This window comes from Callospermophilus lateralis, chromosome 1 (assembly GCF_048772815.1).
Source record: "Callospermophilus lateralis isolate mCalLat2 chromosome 1, mCalLat2.hap1, whole genome shotgun sequence".
NCBI classification, from domain to species: Eukaryota; Metazoa; Chordata; class Mammalia; order Rodentia; family Sciuridae; genus Callospermophilus; species Callospermophilus lateralis.
In genome coordinates this window covers 118013845-118036104 of record NC_135305.1, presented here as the reverse complement: position 1 = coordinate 118036104, position 22260 = coordinate 118013845, and positions in this window count along the sequence as shown.

The window sequence follows — 22260 nt, the reverse complement described above, 5'->3', positions numbered from 1 at the left end:
TTGCTCCATAAGATAACGGGGTGACCTCCATATGGCCCAAACTGTTTGATGACCCTAGTGAAGGTCATTGATGGAAATAAAGTTAAATACACAGAGAACTTGAGAAAGGTCAGCTTGGAAGACATGGTGGTCTCTGAGAGTGTTTAAAGTACTTTGAAACGTCTCTATGGACTGGGCAGCCTGAAAGCCCACCCTAGGATGGCTTCTTCCAGGGCTGCCTAGCCCCATCTTATTCACACAGGCAAGTGCTTACAGAGGGCAAAGCAGGCCCTGCTGAACCCATTGGCACACACAGATTTTCAGAGGCCAGGTCCATGAGGAACAGAAGACCCCCCTCTGCCTGAGCCATCTCTGGCTTCATTTCCCTGCCTCCAGTTTCTCCCCAGCTTGTTTCTGTCCTCTGTTCAGCTTACACACACCTCTTTACTGATCTTTTCAAGCCATGAAATCCATCTGATCCCATCTGACTTAAATATCTGTCATGGATCCCCAGTCCTAAGTCTGGTCACCTGAGCATGGCATTCCAGACCTGTCATAACCAGAAGAGCTTTCTCTGGAGCCCTGCCATCTTCCCCTCACATCTGAGACTTCCACCCAAGCCCAGGTCCCCCCAGCCTGCCAGTTCCTTTGCTTCTACATGGATGCACACGTGCTGTGGTACTGGGCCTTCCTTTGGCTTAGGTCTCCCCCACTCCTTTGTTTTTTTCCAGTGGGCTCTCTGTCTACCCAGGTCAAGTCAAAGTTCAAGAGGCTCCTTGCTTAAGGTTTTCCAGGCATTTAAGTTGCCTTTGCATGTTCCTGAGGACCTCTCTTTGAATCTCTGCATTCTCACAGTTCTCACTGCTTTGTAAACATTTGCCTGTGTGTCTGGTTTTCCTAGGGCTGCAGCTCCCAGAAGACAGAGAGAGGAGAGGACAAGTGGCTTCAATTTCTGTATATCTGAAGTGTCTCACATAACATAGACCTTCAATCAATGAGCAGAGAAGAAAGAGAGGGAGAGAGTAAGAGACAGAGGAGAGTGTGCAGGAAGAAAGGGAAACATCTATAGCATTGTTATCTGTGTCACAATGCTATTGTCATTTAACATGGCCAGCCAGTTAAAGACAAGATGGCCGAGTTCACTTTAGAACTTTCTCAATGTACAGATGTTAGCCAGGCTACATGATGCATCTAGTGACTGAGAGCTAACCTAGGCTTTGGAGATCCAGATCTCCAAAAGTTGAATCCCATTGAAGTCACTGCCACTGGTGAGGTCATATGAGCTTCAGGTCTATTGTCAGCAAAGGGAGGAAGGTATTGAGGATTCGACAAGGCAAAGTACTTGGAGGACTTTGCCCAGAGCCTGGTACATAGCACATGATCATTAAAAACTAGCAGACTGGTCTCAGCCTGGGAAAGCTGCCATTATTACAGATCACCCATGGATGGCCTCTTACAAGCATCTCCTGCCCAGAGTCTTCCCATGATCTAAACTTCTCATTCTCTTTGCTGCCTGGATAGACATGTCAGGGAATGGCCAATAGCCACTGGCATCTTGGTAATCAGGAAACATTGTCACACAAATGTCCACCAAAGCACCTTGGCCATATCATTGTCTTAGAAGCAGAAGACTTAGCAAGGATCCATAAATCTGAAAGGAGGAGGCTCAGTTCTTCCACTGTGATCTGTCAGCCTGGAGAACCCAGAATGGGTACTGAACCCATGCAGAGGGGCTTCCCATCAAGATAAAACTGTGTTTTCCCCTCATGTTTGTAGGGTGTGGTGTCCCTTCCTGGAGTAGCAGTGCCTCCTCCTAAGCCAGATGGTGCCTGTCTGTGTAAATGTTGGCACAGCAGCCCAAGAAACTTGGTGGCATTTCCAGGTTCATTTGTTAAGACCTTCTTGGGAGTTGGGGAAGAAGGTACACGATTTTCTCTTCATCACCGAAATACAACAGGAAGTCCAGAGATATTAGACCAGTGTCACTCTTGCAGGTTGTGCAGATCAAGTTCAGGACAAAGGACATATTCCCGTGCACTCATGGTGTCAGAGAAATATTTTCAGCTCCAGCCCTCTCCAGGCACCGGCTTCCACTGAAGTGTCCCCTCTGCTCAAGGTTATATCTTCTTCCAAAAACAGCAGGCCTCCAAAGACTGGTAAACCCTGGTAATAATAACACAGACCCTGGCCACAATCAGAGTGATGGCCCATTTTCAGAGTCCTCACAGGGCTGGCTGATGGCTTTGTTCAGATTCATCACAGCCCAGTCTCTCTCACTATGATACTTGCTTTTTTGGGGGGTCCTGCTGTTAGGTACAGAAGCCAGGGCCTCATGCACATGGAAAGCACTCGGCCATTGGGTGACATCCTCAGCCTCCAGCCCCAATCCTTTTCCTCCCTCCCATCCCACTAAAAGTCCTGAACATTGTCCATCCCAGAAGTTGCTTCCTGGGGAATCTGCAACCTCCAGCCCATACCAGGAGGAAGGGACCAAGGTGAGGCTAGAACACAAGAGCCAACACTCTTGATGATGACATCTGTCGTCTATTTCTATGTTGTTGGGCCCCGAATCAGGATCTGGAAATAAAGTCCTTCACAGATGACCCTGTACTCCATGTCTTCCATGTTTGAAAGGTGCCAGGTACCAGACTTATAATTTATGACAGGAGTGCTAACCTTACTTCAGGAAGAGAGGACAGGATGTTTGAGAAGTAGCTATTGAGCACCAAGTCAATCTAGGGGAACACAGAAGCCTTGCCAGAGGCAGGGGTGGTTGAATCAGGACCAGGGAGAGTGAGGACAAAGTTAGTCAGGCCAAGCGAGGCAGGGGGAGAGAAAGGCTTGTTCCAAGAGCTAGAGGCATGATAGGTTGGAGCATTTGGATAGTCAGGAAAGTTCTGGATCCTCTCTGTGGGATGTGGCTTTCAAAGACACTCACCGTTGATGACTTCCTCTTTCACACACTCACTGCTCCACCCAAGGAGTGGTGGGCTACATCTTCTGGCACTTTGTATCAAGTGGCTTCCTGGGCAACAGAATGCAGCAGAATTGACAAATTGCCAGTTTGGGGCCTCATTCTGAACAGGGTTGGCCCTTCCCACCATCTTTCTGGAAGCCAAGGTCATGCTGTGAAGAAACTCACACCATGACTGAACGATGAGACATCCATGAAGAAGGGGCAACCACATGGAAACATACCATGGGGTCAGGCAAGTGAGGGAGCCTTCTGTACTTTCTAGCCCAGTGGGACCTGGAAGGTCCCACCAGCTGAGGGCAGTTAGTGAACTCCACCAATGCCACATGGGACAGAACTGTCTAGCTATGCCTTACCTGAATCCCACCAATGTCACATGGGGCAGAACTGTCTAGCTGTGCCTTACCTGAATTCTGGACCCACTGAATTATGAGAAGCAATAATGTAAGAAATGGTAAAGTTTGTTGTTTTCAGCCTTGAAAATTTAAGTTGTCTTGTTACACAGCAAGAACTGACTGTAACATTCTACTCTAGTGGGAAAACATTCCAGATACACATGCATACCCAATAGCTCAAATTTATTGAGTGCCAATACTGTGCCTGGCTTTGTCCCCAGTGTTGTTGATCATTTTCTGCAAGACATGTCAGGTCTTGATTTACATGTGCTTATACACCTAATCATATCATTAAAATTTAATCCAAATATTTTTTTTTTAAAGAAAGAGTGAGAGAGAGAGGGAGAGAGAGAGAGAGAATTTTTTAACATTTATTTTTTTTTAGTACTTGGCGGACACAACATCTGTGTTTGTACGTGGTGCTGAGGATCGAACCCGGGCCGCATGCATGCCAGGCAAGCACGCTACCGCTTGAGCCAATCCCCAGCCCTCCAAATATTTTAAATCCAGTTTTATCAGGATTTCCCCCTGCAATTAAAGTCTATCTTATTTGTGTATTTAAGCACTGATGGCCCTGGCTACAAAGTCACACAGCCTGTCTACTAATCCCTGCCAAGAAGCAAGAGTGGTGGGGTGTTGGCCTGGGTGGGTCAGAGTTTCAGCGGCCCTGCTGCTGCCTGGAGCCAGTGCCTAGGGAGTCAAGGCTCCCTGACCTGTCAGACCTGTCATCTGCAGCAGCCAGGCCTTGGCACAGCAGGGAGGCCTGCTGCAGAAGCCCATGCCATGCATAACTGCAGCTGGGCCCACAACCTCAATTTCCCACTACTCAACCTCCATTGAGAAAATGGAAGTGGGGCAGACATGAATGAATGGTGGGAATGTAGAATTGACCAATAGCATTAGATCATTTCCAAACCTGATTGGCCAAAATCTGGACCAATAGCATTGGTACATTTTTCAAACCCTAATTAGCATAACTTTGAGCCAATCACAGTAACCGAAGGGCTATATAAGACCTCTTGCCAGGCACACTTTGCAGAAGATAAGTGAAGAGGGCGGCGGCGGAGAAGAAGACGGGCGGCGAAGAAGAAGGCGGCTTCGGCGGCCGCGGCGAAGAAGTAGATGGCGAGAACGACGACGACGACGGTGGCGGTGGAGAAGAAGAGGATGACGACGACGGCAGCAAGGAAGATAGAAGACGAAGGCGGCGAAGAAGACGATGGCGGCAGAAAAGAAGACCCATCCTCACGCAGTGTGTTGAACTGAGAGTCTTCTACATTGATCTTCAACAAATACTTGCTCCATCTGGCCTGAGGATTCCATTCTTCGAGTTTGTGGGAGAAGACCTTTAAAAGAAAAAGACATTGAGGGTGAGTTGCTGGGGTGTGCTGCTCTGCACAAAATACCTTTATTTTATTTATTTTTATGTGTTGCCTAAGATGGAACCCAGGGCCTAGCACGTGCCAGGTGAGCGCTCTACAGCTGAGCCACAACCCAAGCCCCCCACCCCAAGTCTTGAACGTTCTTAGAGTGAGTTTTTGCTTTTTGTAGTTGTTCTTGTTATTGACAAATCTAAAAGATGTTTTTGTCTTTCTTGTGAATATTGTTTTTCTCAAAAGCCAATATGTCTATCGTTGAGGTATCTGAAAGTTAGGCTTCCAGATCCTGATGTAAGAAAACGTAGGGTAGCTAGTACTAAGTTCAGGAGGAACCAGGAAAAAATATGCAGGGAAGACAAAAAAAGAACCCCTGAAAAATGTAACCTGTCAGGTCTTGATTTACATGTGCTTATACAGATAAGCAGGTTTTTCATCATACGATTAAAATTTAATCCAAATATTTTAAGTCTAGTTTTATCAGGAGTTTTCCTCACAAGTTAAAGTATTTATCTTTTTGACTTTGAACTTAAATAGTCATTGAATAATTAATGTAATAACTAATTTTGCTAGATATGATTTTAATATTTTCCTCCTTGTTTCATCCATTCATTTCATCATTTTCTTTCCATGTCTTTTGCATTTTCCTTTACCTCATATTTAGTTTATTATTCTGAGAACATGAAGGAATTTTTTTTTTCACATACTTGATTGAATTATCACATAAGGTTCTCATGAATGGGATATGCCATTCTGACTAAGATTTGATAATTTCAAAGATTAGATTATCCTGTGGCACCTGTGAGAAAGGTAGATGTCTATGCAGTTTCTTACTTTCCAGGATCTTGGTCTATTGTGTGTCCCCATAGAAAGTGATGAAGTATCATTTCTACCTCTTTCATTCAAAGACTGAGCAATATCCTCAGCCTCAACAATTTAAGTTACTCAGCATTAAAAGACAACAAAATTATGGCGTTTGCATGTAAATGGATGGAGTTGGACAATATCATGCTAAATAAAATAAGTCAATCCCAAAAAACCAAAGGCAGAATATTCTGATAAGTGGATGCTGATCCATAGTGGAGAAGGGTTAAACGTGGGAAAAATGGAGAAATATATTGTTTTTAACTTTAAAATACAATAATACTTTGTTGGTGTTCATTCAATCTTTTAAACATGCAGTACCATTCAGATCATCTACTTATTTTTGTAGTAGGCATTTTGGTAGTTTTTGTCTTTCAAGAAATTATTCCATTTCATCTAGGTTTTCAAATTTCTGATTTCATAAATATTCATAATATTACTTTATTATCCTTCTAACATTCAGAGAAAATGTAGGCATGGCCTGTTTTTCATTTCCAATGTTAGTAATTTATGATTCCTCTCCTTCTCTCACCCTCTCCCTCTCCCTCCCTCCCTCCCTCTCCCCCCCCCCTTTTAGCTATCTTGATTAGATTCTTACCAATTTTATCTTTTCAAAAGACCATATTTTTTTCATTAATTTTCCTCTTTTGGTATCCTTTTCTCAATTTCATTGAGTTCTGCTCAAATTTTAATTATTTATTTTTTTTTGTTTATTTAAGATTTAGTCTGCTTTCCTTTTTCTGGTTTCCTAAGTGAGAAGCTTAGGTTATTGATTTCAGATCTTTCTTCTTTAATATATTCATTCAACATTATCAATTTCCTGCTGTTTTTAATGTTCCCTACAAATTTTTATAACTTGTAATTTGATTTTTGATTATTTTGAAATGCTTTTAAATTTCTCTTGAGATTTCTTATATGTCACTTTAGAAGTTTTTTTTTCTTTTTTTTTTTTTTTTACCTTTCCAGTATTCAGGGCTTTTCACTATCTTCCTATTGTCAGTTTCTAGTTTATTCATTGTGATCTGAGATTAGGCATTGTAATTTCTACTTGTATGTTTGTTAAGGTGTATTTTATGGTCCAGAATGTGGTTTGATTTGGTTGGTGTTTCATGTGGGCTGGAGAGCAAAATGTATAATTGTATAGATTCGAATTAAATACAGCTAATTAGTATTAGCACAATGGTGTCAGACTAATTAAAAATAAGAAAAAAATTGTTTTTGCATTTTGCTTTCACTTATTCTTTGTCTAATACTCATCATGTCTATATGTAGATCTGTTTTCTGAGCTGTGTTATTTTCCTTTTCCTCTGAGGCATTTCTTTTAATACTTCTTGCAGGGCAGGTATACTGTCAAAGAATACCTCAATTTTTGTTGAGAAAGTCTTGATCTCTGCATCACATTTGAAGGATAATTTTACTGAATACAGAATTTTAAGTGGGTGGTTTTTATATTTCAATGCTTTAAATATTTTGCTGCATTTTTTTATTTGTAAGGTTTCTTAGCAATGTCTGATAAATTCCATGCTTGCTCCTAAAGAGCTAAGGTGTTTTTTTTTTTTTAAATAGAACTTCTTTCAATTTATTTTTCTTTATATTTGGTTATCCACAGTTTGAATATGGTATACTTAAGGTATTGGTATTTTTTACGTTTATACTGATTGATGTTTTATGAGATTTCTATAAAGATCTGATTAACATGGTGAAGAAAAGATTTATAAGTTAGGTATAGAGCTATCAAATAGATATGGTCCATGATGGAACATGGACCATATGTAATTTGAAATGTTCCAATTACTACATATAAAATGCTGGAAATCATAGTAACTATGAGTGGTAATGGCTATATTAATTAATTTGACCATGGTGATCAATACATGATACATACATGATATGTGCATATATATCTGTGTGTATACATACATACAATCGTTTTGTATACCTGAATATATATAGTTTCATGTGCTGATTAAACATTTTAAAGTAAAAATAAAAATCAACAAATTTAATTTTAATAATGTATTTTGACTCAAATATAGACATTATTATTTCAGTACATAATCGGTGTTTAATGACTAATTGTATCCCTTCTTTTGTTTTATTTCTTTGGTACCTGTTGTTTGTACCTTTGGTACCTTCTGTTGTAATTCTTTGGTACCTGATCTGTAACCTAATAACTCTATCCTTGTTTGAATGAATTGACTAGGTGGTAACTAAGCAGGTGGGAGCATGGCTGGAGAAGGTTGGTGACTTGGGGCATGCCCTGGAAAGGTGTGTCTTCTCTGTGGTGCCTTCCTTATTCTCTCTATCGGCTATCTAGTCCTGCCGTGAGCTGAGTAACATTTCTCCACAGAGTCCTTCCCCCAGAATGTTCTGCCTTACCTTGGACACAGAGCGATGGAATCTACTGTCTATGAATTGAGACCTCTGAAACCATGAACTTCAAATAAACTTTTCCTTCTGTAAGTTATTCTTTTTGGTGTTTTGGCTATAACATAAAAAAATTTTTATTCAAACAACATTTTTTGTAAACAAAGACAATATGTTGTGTGCATGAGCAGAGAAAATGCATGCAATATCTGTCATTTCTTGAAAAAAACTTATATGAGAATAGGACTTCATGGCATTCAAAATGTGTGGAAACTCAAGTCAGAGTAGTATGAGGCACAAGAGAGGCTACTCTTTCCATGTAAGCCATGATATTTTTAAGTAAGAAAAATGATGACATTCTAAGAAATATGAATCCTGAAACAAACAAGGACCTACCCATGTCCTTTCTTATATTACTTCCATGTAACAATAAACTATATGTGTTAAAAATAATAACAAGTAAAGAAAAGATAAGGAAACTCATTTTGTTTTGGTTTCATCCTTTCCTAATCATCAATAAATTTGAAATAGTGTTGGTAGAATATTCATTTATTTTGAAATGATAAGAATAGTTCAGCTTTTTTTGTGGAGCATTTTTGTCTTTTGGTAACTATAAAGTAGAAATACTTGCATAATACAATATAAATTGTATCTTTGTGGTGATTTTTCATAAAAATTAAGTGTTTTTTATATTTGTCTTTTAAAATTGTGTAATTTAAAAATGACCAGAAAATTCATGCTAATAAATATAGTTTTATTTTTTTTTGCTCAGAATAACTTGAAATCATAAATAAAACACTATCGTAAGTTAAGAAAGAGACCATAGAAAAAATAAAATTTTGAAGTTTCATATCCATAATAATGTTATTCCTGCTTTTTGAAAAAAATGCCACATATATCCAGTTCATATGTGTTCTGAGAATTATGTAGCTGCCCCATAATGGCAGTATACTAGAATGAATGGAATTTGATTTTCAAAATACTGAGTTTGATTTCTATTTTGTCTCTATGGTGAATACATGGATAAATGTTTGAATTTCTATTATTCTTGAATCTATATGATTCTTGAAATAGAGATAATGTTGTCTTTCTTAGAGTCTCTTTACTGGTAAATTAAGATGAGTAACTCCTCTAGTAGAGTATACGGTAGGTAATCTTAACTGCATATGTCTTTTTACTGTTTTCTCTGGGTCCTCTGCATGTTATTCTCTTAAGAATTAACAAAACATAATCAAGTTTTCTTATGTTTATTTAAGCTATGATATAGAAATAATACCCGGGAACAGCCGCTTATTCTGTATTTCCATAGAAATGCTATACCTTCTATTATTAACAAAAATAAAAGAGCCAGTTTTACATCCCTGTTTCTGTTGAGTCTCAAGACTTCTATTCTATTTGTAAATTTTCGTGATTCTTGTGTAACAGAACAAAGAAAAGGGGTGATTTTTCTTGGTCCTAAGGTGTTGGCACCAGATACAGGTAGATTTTTCATGTCAAATTTCTAAGAAAAATTTTTCAGTTTGAAACCTTGATGATAATTACTTTCATTCTCCAAAATTTGACCCCTTCACATCACCACCCTCTTTTAGGGCTCATCCAACATTAGGACTGTTTTGTCCGTAAACAACAGTGTGCTTAGTTTCATTGACATTGTCTTTTACTGCAATAAAATAGCAATTTCTGATCTTTAAAGAACACAATAAGTCAAAACAATTTTGTTTCTTATCAAACATGTATGAAAAATATATTTAGAACATACACAATCTGGCATTGCTTTCTCCATATTGCATGGATTTTCAACTGTTGAAATCCTGTGAACTCCAAATATGAAAGTCTCCTTAGGAAGTAGGAGTTGACCTCTTAAGAAATACCTGTGGTGGAGGTGAGACTGTGCCTCCTAAGAAAATGAAAACAAGGTTGTAAAGTTGCAGAACTGTAATTGCTTAGGTAACCATGATCTCAGAGAAAGAAAAGCATTTTATTGGTTACCCGAACACAGTATACATACATGTTGCTGTTGACAATATGTAACCTAGTTATTTTTAAAAAATATTTTCTTTTTAGTTACAGATGGACATAATACCTTTGTTTTATTTGTTTATATTTATGTGGTGCTGAGGATCAAACCAGTGCCTCAAATGTGCTCGGTAAACACTACCACTGAGACACAAACCCAGTCCTGTAACCTAGTAATTAAGAGTAAAGAAAGGTAGGTGTGAAGACATCAACCTAAGATTAGAAATTTCATTTTTTAAAAATTTGTTCTAATTATGTAGGACAGTAGAATGATTTTTGACACATCATATATAAATGGAGTACAAGTTATCCTCTTCTAGTTGTGCACAATGTAGGATCACACCATTTGAATAATCATATATGCACATAGGGTAATATTGTCTCATTCATTCTACCATTCTTCCTACCCTCATATCCCCTCCCTTCCTTCACTCCCCTCTGTCTAACCCAGTGTACCTCTATTCTTCCCTAGCCCCCACCCCTTATTGTGAATTAGCATCTGAATATGAGAGAAAATATTAGGCCTTTGATTTTTTTTTTCTGATTGACTTATTTTGCTTAGCATAATATTCTCCAGCACCATCCATTTACTGGCAAATGCCATAATTTAATTCTTTAAGGCGGAGTAATATTTCATTGCATTTATATATGCCACATTTTCTTTAGCCATTTATCTGTTAAAGGGCACCTAGTTTGATTCCATAGTTTGGTTAATGTGAATTGAACTTCTGTAAACATTGACATGGCTATGTCACTATAGTATGCTCATTTTAAGTTTTTTGGGTATAAACTGAGGAGTAGGATAGCTAGATCAAATGGTGGTTCCATTCCAATATTTCTGATGAATCTCCATACTGCTTCCCAGAGTGGTTGCACCAATTTTCAGTCCCACCAGCAATATGTGAGTGTACCTTTTTCCCGATATCCTTGCCAACATTTATTGTTGCTTGTATGCTTGATAATTGCCATTCTGACTGAAGTGAGATGAAATCTTAGGGTAGTTTTGATTTGCATTTCTCTAATTGCTAGAGATGTCAAACATTTTTTATATATTTGTCTATCGATCTGTGAACTGTTCATTTCCTTCACCCATTTATTGATTGGGCTATTTGTTTTTATGGTGTTCAATTTTTTTTGTGTTCTTTATAATCTGAGGTGTGTGTGGTAAAGATTCTCTCCCATTCTGTAGACTGTTTCTTCAAGTTATTGATTATTTTCTTTGCCGAGAAGAAGATTTTTAGTTTGAATCCATTCCATTTATTGATTTTTTTTTTTTTGTACCATAGATTTAACTCAGGGGCACTCAACCAATGAGTCACATCCTCAGCTCTATTTTGTATTTTACTTATAGACAGGGTCTCACTGAGTTGCTTAGTGCCTCACTGTTGCTGAGGCTATCTTTAAACTTGGGATCCTCCTGCCTAAGCCTCCAGAGCTGCTGGGATTACAGGCCTGTACCATTGTGCCCAGCCCCATTTATTGATTCTTGATTTTACTTGCACTTTAGGAGTCTTGTTAAGGAATTCAGTTCCTAAGCTTACATGGTGAAGATTTAGGTCCACTTTTTTAGTATTAGGGTCAGGGTCTCTGTTCTAATGTCTAAGTCTTTGATCTACTTTGATTTGAGTTTTATGCAGGGTGTCAGGGATTTGATTTCATTTTGCTACATGTGAATTTCCAGTTTTTCCAGTACCATTTTTGTGTTGAAGAGGCTATCTTTTCTCCAATGAATATTTTTGGCCCATAACTGCATTTATGTGGGTTTGTCTCTGTATTCTGTACCACTGGTCTGTGCCAGTTTTGGTGCCAATACCATGCCGTTTTTGTTACTATGGCTCTGTAGTATAATTTAAGGTGTGGTATCGTGATGCCTCCTGCTTCACTCTTCTTGCTAAGGATTGGTTTGGCCATCCTGGGTCTCTTATTTCTCCAAATGAATTCCATGGCCTTCCATAGACAAACTTAACAATGTCAGAGTGGTCATACTACCAAAAACCTTATGTAGTTTTAATGCAATTCCTATTAAAATCCCAGTTACATTTTTCCTAGAAGCAATCCTAAGCAAGAAGAGTGAAGTAGGATGCATCACAATACCAAAACTTAACACTATACCACAGAGCAATAGGAATCTCTTTCTCTGCCTCATTTCCATGTGTCCTACTCCTCTCCACTCTTTGAAATAACCTCAAGCAAGAGAACAAAAAGCAGCAGGAATTTCAGGTCCATAAAGAAAATTATTGGGGAGGTTTTCTTAAAAACAATTCTAAACCATAAACATGTCCCCTTTGTTACTATATTTCTCTATTCATCACCTGGAATGCCTCTCCATATCAAAGTAAAGAATAAATACGAAGAAAGTAGAATAAGACAGACCTAATTAACATTTAAGTATGTTTGTTTATGTTGTGAAAAATTAGGGTAGATATTTATCTTCAGATAATACTTTTCATATACAATCTCCTATAAGGACAAAATAAAATGTGATGATAAAAGAAAGAACTTTCTTTCAACTTACAAAAATCATCCAGATCAATCTATGTAGTCAAATGACATACTTTGAAAGGGCTACTAAAATTTGATTTTCCACTGTGGGCACGCTTCTAAACATAAGATCTTTAAAATCTTGAGTTATAAGTATATATTCATATAGACACATTATACAAAAATAAAATATTTGATTTCATATTTTAAATCATTTTATTCGTACATATGGCATTCTTTTTTTTTTCATGTAAAAAAATTAACACACAGAATTGAACTTGCATGTAAGAAAGAAGGCTCACAGTACAAGTTAGGTTTTATAAAAGTGTATCTTTCAGGAACACTGCACAATTTATTTCATGATCTTTAATTAAATCAGCAACAGAAATGTTCTCAGATGTTAATGAGCCTGAATTTCTCTTATCTTCTATTTTGACCTTCAAGTAAGATTTTTTTCCCCTTTGGAATGTCATTATGAATGCAGATGTGTGAAGACACTTAATTTTGAATAAAATATGTCAAAATGTATTTTATTAATTTTGTCTCTTTCTCATTTTAGGAATGATCTATTATTTTTAATCTAAAGAATAATAGGTCATTATTCCTCAACATATCATTTTTGGTGCTTTCTATCAGGATAATTTTAGAATAAAAGTATGGAGTATCAGCTTAAAATTTGAGTGACAAAAAGTGTGTAAATGATAGCTCAAATAATCAAGCAGATTTCTATCTTGTATGAAATTGATGTGAGTCAAGTACTTTTAGGGGAAACATGAAAATATGAGCTTTTCAATCAGACCCCTTTCCTACTTAACCAGAATATGGCCGTGGTTACTTAGATTTCTTATCAGTTTAAATTTTAGCAAGGTTCTCTGAAGTCTAGTCAAAAGATTAAATTTATCTTCAATATCAGACTTATATTCTTAATAACCAGTTATTTTTCTCCTATTTTCTGAAAAATAGTTTTTTTTTCATGAAATTGAGATTGTCTGGAACTATATAATTGTTCTATTAACAAGTTTGTTAAATTTTTTTTTAAATTTGCTTCCCCCCAAGTTAAAAGGACTAGCATTGACTGGAAGGTAGAATATTTGAAAACAATGAAAATTATTTACTCAAAGACTTCAAGATAAGCTAACACACTTTAATTTTACACAATAGGAAATTGAGCTAAAAAATAGGTACATACCTGTAATCCCAGTGGATCAAGAGGCTGAGAGGGAGAATTATGAGTTTAAAGCCAGCCTCAGCAATGGCAACGTGCTAAACAGCTCAGTGAGACTCTGTCTCTAAATAAAATACAAAATAGAGATGGGGGGTGTGGCTCAGTAATTGAGTACTCCTGAATTTAATCCCTGTTTATATATATCCCAGGCCAATGTTATCATGCTCAAAAAATGTTTGTTATGAAAAAGTTATTGATTTTTATATGTTTAAAACAATATACTGACTACATTATTCTGTAAACTACACATAAAATAAACAGATAATTCCTAGAAGGATATGGTATTCATGTAAATAACACAATATTTAGTCACTGAGTAGACATATATTGGGTATTTGCAAAGTAGCAAGCTTTGCATGAGTTCATTAACTCACTGAATGGTAGTGAACACAGCAATCATGTACATGACTTTTCTTAATTTAGAGTCCATTGAGAGAAGTTTGTTAGCAATGATTTTATCAAAAATCTATGTACAAATGATGGTGACTGCTATGGAAGAAACAGAAGACATTATGAGAGAATGTATTAAAGGGAACCCAAATTACATAGAAGTTAATGAAATATTTCACTTAAAAAAAGGTTGGAGTAGACTGAGATCTAATACACAACAAAAACAAATGAGTATTATCCTAAAACATGAGTAGATATGTGCTTGAAAATTGCAAAAAGATCAATGTGACCAGACCTTAGAGAAACATGGAGAGGGTGACACAAGTTGGTGTGAAAAGGGACATGGGCAAGGAAAGTTTACCAGCAGCATGACTTCAGCATGGGTTTGGATCATTTTAAATACATTTTAAATTTAAAAAAGCTGGTAGACGTTAATCAGAGTTTAATTTTGTTATTTAAAAATCTTCACTATTTCATATAATTTCTCCTTTTTAAGGGAACTTGGGAAAATTTACCACAAAACTATCAAAAGTTAAGAATTATCCTTTTATTACTCCACAGATCTATACTCTCACATATCTAAGTGAAGCGAGACAAAAAGAAGTTTTACCTTTACCTTGTAATTATGGATAGATCAGCTCTACTTACTGTTATCTCAGCCACATCTTTCTTTCAAGTTTGATTGATACATCCATAATCTCACACAAATTGATCACACAGAAATTGACAAATAACAATAATATAAGTATTAAAATTAATAATATTATTAGTTGATAATGTGCCATATAATGTACTAAGATCAAATTGCCAGGGATACAAGAATCTTGAATTAGTTGGATTACCTGTCTTTCATATGAGATATCTTAAGATGCTTTAAACAGAATTGATGGTATTTTTAAAGTATCATTCTATTATTTCTTGGCCTCATTTCAACATTCCAATGTGAACTGTGTTTTAAGCTTTGATGGAGTGCATATGTTAGGGTGATGCCAAAATTTACACTATCTGTCTGAATAACTCCACACCCAGATCATGTTTATTATATATGAGACTGATACCTGCAGACATGGCATAATGGGATGTTTATGTAAAAAACAAAAATCTATGGGAGGGAACAGTTATTCTACCATTTGCCAATACCTGGTAAAAAACCCCAAAATTTAAAAATAAAATGTCAAATGTGAGCTAGGAGGAACAGGAAGTAGAACTGAATAGATTGATTTTTGACAACTCTCCTAGAAGCCTGTCTTGGTGTACCACTTATTCTCTCTGTTAATTCATTTAGGTAAAATCATTCAGCTTTCATTTACATACTGTCAAGGCCTGTGTTTATGCAACCTTCAACTTTAATATACTTATGAAATTATCAATATAATGTCATTATTAGCCCCAAATATTTTATTTTTTGTACTTAAATTAAATCAGTCAAAAACTTTATAAGGCAAAAAAATCAAAGTCCAATTTATTTACTACTTGTTACCAGCCCTAACTGCATATTATATGAGAATAAAAACTGTAAATATTTTGATATATGACTATACTCTACATAAAAACTTTTCATATTTACAAATATGTAGCATATGTATTTTTATCAATATTTTACTACCTAACATTATTATTGACACATATTAATATGACAAATTAATAGGATTCACTGATATTTCCACATGTGCACACCATATATTTGTATGCCTATAAACTTCTTCTTTCTCTCCCATCTATTCCCTGTTAATAACTCATTTTTCTATCACACAGGAGACACCATACACAATACTGTATCTGGCTTATTTTGCTTAACAAGATGTCCTTCAGTTCCAACCACTTTTCTGTAACTGACAGGACTCCAATCTTTATTATGGCTGAATAATACTCCACTGTGTATATGTACAACATTTTTTCTATCCATTCTTCTGCTGAGAGACCTAAACTGACTCCATATCTAGGCTTTTGTGAATAGTACCACAATTAGCATAGTTACGAAGGTCTCTTTTTTATGTTGACTTCATTTCCTTTGGATATGTATCCAGGAATCAGAAAGCTGAATCATTGGTAGTTTAATTTTCAGTTTGTTGAGAAACCGCATATTGTTTACCAAAGTGGCTATACTAATTTATATCCCCATAAACAGTGCATAGTGTTTCTATTTCTCCACAAATTTCCCAGAATTTGTTTACTTAATTGCTTTTAATGTTTTAATTAGTGCATTACAGTTTTACAGAATATTGGGGCTTACAGTGATATAATTACACAATTGCATAATATAATTTCCTCCAATCAGTCCTCAATACTTTTTCTTTCCATTCCCTTCTCCTTTCCTTTTACCTCTCCTCTATTGATATTCCTTCTATTTATTTATAGTTTATATTTATTTATATTTACAGACTTTTAAAAATAGTACTTTATAGATATATATGTACACAGCATAATTTGATTTGATTCCCCTGTTCCTTACTTTTCCCATCCCTCATCCCTTGGCAACAATCCCCTTCTGATGCTCCATTAATCTTTCTTCTATTTTCTTAGTATTCCCACCACAACCATTATTCTCTTCATTATTTTAATCTATCTTCTGCATATAAGAGAAAAAAATCTGACCCTGAACTTTTTTTTTCTTGGTACCTGTTATTGAATCCAGGGTTACTTAACCATTGAAAGCTGATCCCAGCTCTTTTTATTTATTTATTTATTTTTTGTTTTGAGAGGGAGTCTTCCTAATTTGCTCAGGGCCTTGACAAGTTGTGAGCCTGGCTTTGAAATTGTGATCCTCCTGCCCTCAGCCTCCCATGTCACTGGGATTAGAGGCATGCTCCGCTGCACCTGGTGGATCCTTGAATTTCTGAGTATAACTTATTCTAATTAGCATGATGTTCTCTAGTTCTATCCATTTACCAGCAAATACCATAATTCCATTCTTCTTTATGATGGAGTAAAACTCCATTGTATATGTGTGGGGATATATATATATATATATATATATATATATATATATATAAATAATCATATTTTCTTTTTTTTTTGCAGAGGGCAGATAAGGTAGCAACAAATGGAGATGTGTCCCTCTTTTTATCTGTCACACTGAGTCTTTTATGCAATCATCTTTCATTGCAGTTAGTGAAGGAACACAGGTCCAGAGGGTATCATATTTTCTTTAGAAATACAGATTGATTGATAAACTTTTTTATAGCCTAATATATTGTCTATGTTTGTATTAATTTTCATTGTTATGACAAATACCTGAGAAAAACAATTATAAACACAAAGGTTTGTTTTGGCTTATGATTTTAGAGGATTTTACCATAGTTGGCTGAATCCATTGCTTTTGGTCTGAAGTGAGGCAAAACACCATGAAAGGCAGTCATGAAGGAGGAGGCAGATCACCTCATGGCAAGAGAGAGAGAGAGAGAGAGAGAGAGAGGGGGGGGGGGGAAGGGGCCAGGCATAAAAAAAAATACCCTCCTTTTAGTCTGTGTACTCAATGGCCCACTCCCTCCAACTAGGTCCTATCTTCTAAATTTTCTATCCCTTCCAATGCCTTCAGCTCTACTCTATCAATTGATAAATTCATCAATGAGGTAAGAGTTCTTTTGATCCAATCAACTCCAAAAGTTCTCCTATAAACATTCTATATTGGGAACCAAGCCTTAAAGACATGAACCTTTCTGAAATTTTCCAAATCTAAACTATAAAAATGCTAGCACAAGTTCCTTATGCTCAAGAAAAAAAAGTATTATAATGTTTTTGGGTGGAATAATCAGGAGGTGTCAAGTCTATGTCATCTCTAGTGTGGTTTAATGCTAATGCTTTTTTTAAACTAAATTTTGTCTGGATCATCTCTCTGTTGGTGAGTGGAGTATTATAAGGTCCTTTCATTATTTCATTATTGGAGACTTTCTGTCCCCTTAAGTTTACTGGTATTTGTTTTATAAAATTGAATGTTTGACATTAGGTGTACATAGATTTATAATTGTCATAACTTCTTGATGAATTGACCTGTTGATCATTATAGAGTTATTGTTATGGTTTGGATACTGTGTGTTCCCAAAAAAGTTCCTGTGTCAATGTAGGAATATTCAGGAGTGAAATGATTAGATTATAAGAGCTGTCAACTAATCTGTGAATTAATACATTTGATGTAGTGACCATTTGAATGGACTAATTGCTGCTAACTGCAGGTAAGCAGCTGCATATTTGGAAAAAGTGGAATGCTTACCTGTCCATGGATAACATATTTTGTCACTGGCTCACCTTTCCTTTGCCCTTTTCTTTCATCATGATATACTGTCTCACCTAGGGCCCAGATCAATGAGGTCAGCTGACCATAATCTGAGACCTCTGAAACTATAAGCCAAAAATAAACTTTTCATTATCTGTTTCATTTTAGATAGTTAACATATATAGAGATGGAAACTGACTAAAACAGTGATCTCTTTTGTCACTTCTATTGTTTTAAAAGTTTATTTTGTTAGCTTTAGAATTCTATTTCCTTTGAGATTCCATTTGTTTGGAATATCATTTGCAACTTGAAGTTTCAGTTAGTTTCTGTCTTCACTGGTGATATGACTTTCTTATAGACAGTCTACTATTGGGTCTTTCTCTTAATCCATTCAGCCAAGTCTGTAACTTTTAATGGAAGAATTTAGATATTTTACATTTAGAGTGATTTGGGGAAGTTATGGATGTGTGTTTGCCATTTTCTTCTAGCTATTTCAAATTTTCTTTTCTCATTTATTTCTCTTTTATATGTTTTTGTGATTTGATGACTCACTGTATTCATAATGTTTTTTTTAAAACTTTGTTTTATGTATTTACATTGCTAGTGAAATTTATATTCTCAAATGCTATTATTATAATAGTTATACTTTGTCACTTCTTGGTGTAAGACTCCCATAAACATATTTTTAAGTCTTGTCTACTGGTCATGAATTTTGTTGGCTTTTTTCTTATCTTAGAAAGTCTTTATGTCTCATTTTCTGAAGATAGTCTTACTTGCTATAAAAATCTTGGTTGGCAGTTATTTTCTTTAGACCTGACAAATCTTCTTTATCTATAGGATTTCTGATAAGAAATCTGCTTATTAGTCTAATGATATTGCCCATAAATGTGACTTGGCACTTACAGAGTTTAAAATTCTTTCATCATTCTGCATTTTGACAGTTTTACTATAATATGCTGTGGGGAGGATCTTTTATGGTCATGTATATTTCGAGATCTATAAACCTCCTCTACCTGGCTGTACATCTCTTTCCCAAGATTATAGAAGTTTCCTGCTATTATTTTATTGAATTATTTTCTATGCTCTTAATCTTTCTCTTTTCCCTTTACATTATGCCAGTGATGTGGTTATATGATCTTTCAATGGTGTCTCAAAAATTCAGGAATGCTCTCTTCATTTTTTCTGTTTTTTTTCTTATTTCTATGAATTTTCTATTTCCAAAGACCTGTTTTCAAATGCTGTTATTCTTTATTCCATTTGATCTACTGTATCAATGAGGTTTCAAATTAATTTTTATCTGATTTATGGTTTACCTTTTCAACATTTTTCATTGGTTGTTTTCAAAATTTATGTCTCTTTACTGAATTTCTTCTTATCCTGTGTTGTTTTCCTAATTTTATTTCACTGTTTATCTACATTTTCTTTATATTAATTGAGCTTTTAAAAAAAAAGTCATGTGTAGATACATACTGAGGTGAGTGCTATAGAAGGACATCAAATTCTACAAGAGAAAAATTGAAACTTTGTGAAATTCAGAAATGTGGGACAGGAGACTAGCAAGGAAAAAAAATCTCAGTACCTACTGCCTCAGCTACATAGCTGGAGTAGTAGGTGTTCCACTTCTCAGGGGTAAAGGTGAAAGAGAGAGTCTCCTCCTTCAAAATCCTCCTTCAAAATCTATTTGGGGAAATACTAGTAATCATACCTTTTGGAAAGTTTCACAAACCCTATAGGCCCTCTGTTTAAAAATAAATCTTACATCTGCATAATATCCTGGCTTTGGAAAAAATCATCTCAATTCCCAATAATATTGCTCTAACCAGGAGTAATCTTTAATAAAAAGACAGTGTGTCTGCAAATTGGTGCAGCCAATATGGAAAGCAGTATGGAAATTCCTTAGAAATCTGGGAATGGAACCACCATTTGACCCAGCTATCTTTGGTCTATACCCAAAGGACTTAAAAACAGCATACTGCAGGGACACAGCCACATCAATGTTTATAGCAGTACAATTCACAATAGCTAAACTATGGAGCCAACCTAGATGCCCTTCAGTGGATGAATGGATTACAAAAATGTGGCATATATTCACAATGGGATTTTACTCAACAATAAAAGAGAATAAAATCATGACATTTGCAGGTAAATGGATGGCATTGGAGAAGATAATGCTAAGTGAAGTCAGCCAATCCTAAAAAAACAAATGCCAAATGTTTTCTCTGATATAAGGAGCCTGACTTATTGTGGGGTAGAGAGGGGGAGTATGGGAGGAATAGATGAATTATAGATAGGAATTATAGTGGGAGGGGAAGGGAGGAGGCAGGGAATTAACATGGATAGTGGAATGTGATGGACATCATTATCCAAAGTACATGTATGAAGACACGAATTGGGTGTCACCTACTTTTATATACAAACAGAGATATGAAAAATTGTGGTATTTATGTGTAATAAGAATTGTAATGCAAAAAACCCCCACAAAGTGCATGTATAAAGACATGAATTGGTGTGAACACTTTTATATACAAAGATATAATGTGTTTAATAAGAATTGTAATGTATTCGATATTGTGTATTTAAAAAAAAATCAATTTAAAAACAAAACAAAACAACAACAACAACAAATAGTCAAAAAACAAACAACAAAAAAGAACCATGAAATAAAAAAGACAGTGTGGATTTTGACTGTCTTGGGTTCCAGAAACCATAAATGTTACCCTTTCTGGAACCCTACACATTCCACTGCATTGGCTGAGGGTAACTGCCTAATTCATGAAACATAGTTCTTTAATGTGACACTGATAAAATTTAACTTAAAGTGCTGCACTATAGGGAGTGGGTGTTGCCACACAGAGGGGTATAGAGGATGCTGCCTTCAAAAACTGTGGGATGGGGAGACAAAATATCAGTGTTCTAAAAAAAGTAAGTGGTCAAAGGATGCCTACTGATGAATTTTGTAGTTCATAAATTATCATCAAGTCAACATCTCTATAAAGTATCAGATTTTGACAGGATGGAAAAAGTTTGGTCTCCTCAGTGAGTCATAAAAAATCAGGTAAGATATAAGTGGAATTCCAGGTTAAATATTCTTTCCTCTCTGAATTTTTTTTGTCACAGAGATTCTGTTTTATTCTTCTTTATCCTTTCTTCACACTCTGTTCTTTCATAATGTTATGTAGTTTCATTAGTTCAGCATTAGAGTGAATTGGTTATATTCTACCCGCCTTAAGGAATACAAGTAAAAATTATAGAACTTAAAAATATAAGCCTATATAATATTAGTGAACCACCCAAATACATTTAGGATTTCCTATATAATTAGTAACTACTATTTAATACCTCTTTAGAAAATTAATTTGGTCTAGGAAATACTTATATCAAGAAACTAATTATTGGGTATATGTATATTATTTGATCATTTATTATTTAGGAATAACACAGTAATAAATTCATCACTTTCCTGTAATTGCTTAAATCTATGCTTTAAATGTTGTCAATAAAATGTTACTTTTTCTCAGCATGACCACAAATACAAGTCAGAATTAATAGGACAGTTTATTTTGGATACTTTAAGTATCCAAAAAGAACATTTGGGGAATTCTGTTTCTTACTTTTTATATAATTATACATGATATGGTGAAGATTTTTTATATCTCCAGGTACCTATGTTTACCAAATATGGGCAAGTTATAAATTGCAACTTTAAAAGGAAGTCTCAGTAATATGCAAACTTTTGCAAATTTTTTCCATGCCTTTAGGTCACTGAGAGTTAACAACAACAAAAAAGAGGTGCCTAGTGATTTCCAAAAACTGTCTCCAACAATGTAATCTAATTTTATTAATTATTTTCTTTTCTGTAGTTCAATAACAGGTAATAATAAAATACTTTAAATTAAAAATTGTTATACCCAAAGCATAGAATAGCATGAATAGTAATACACTTGAACCTCTTTATTATACAGCTCAACAGCAACAAGATA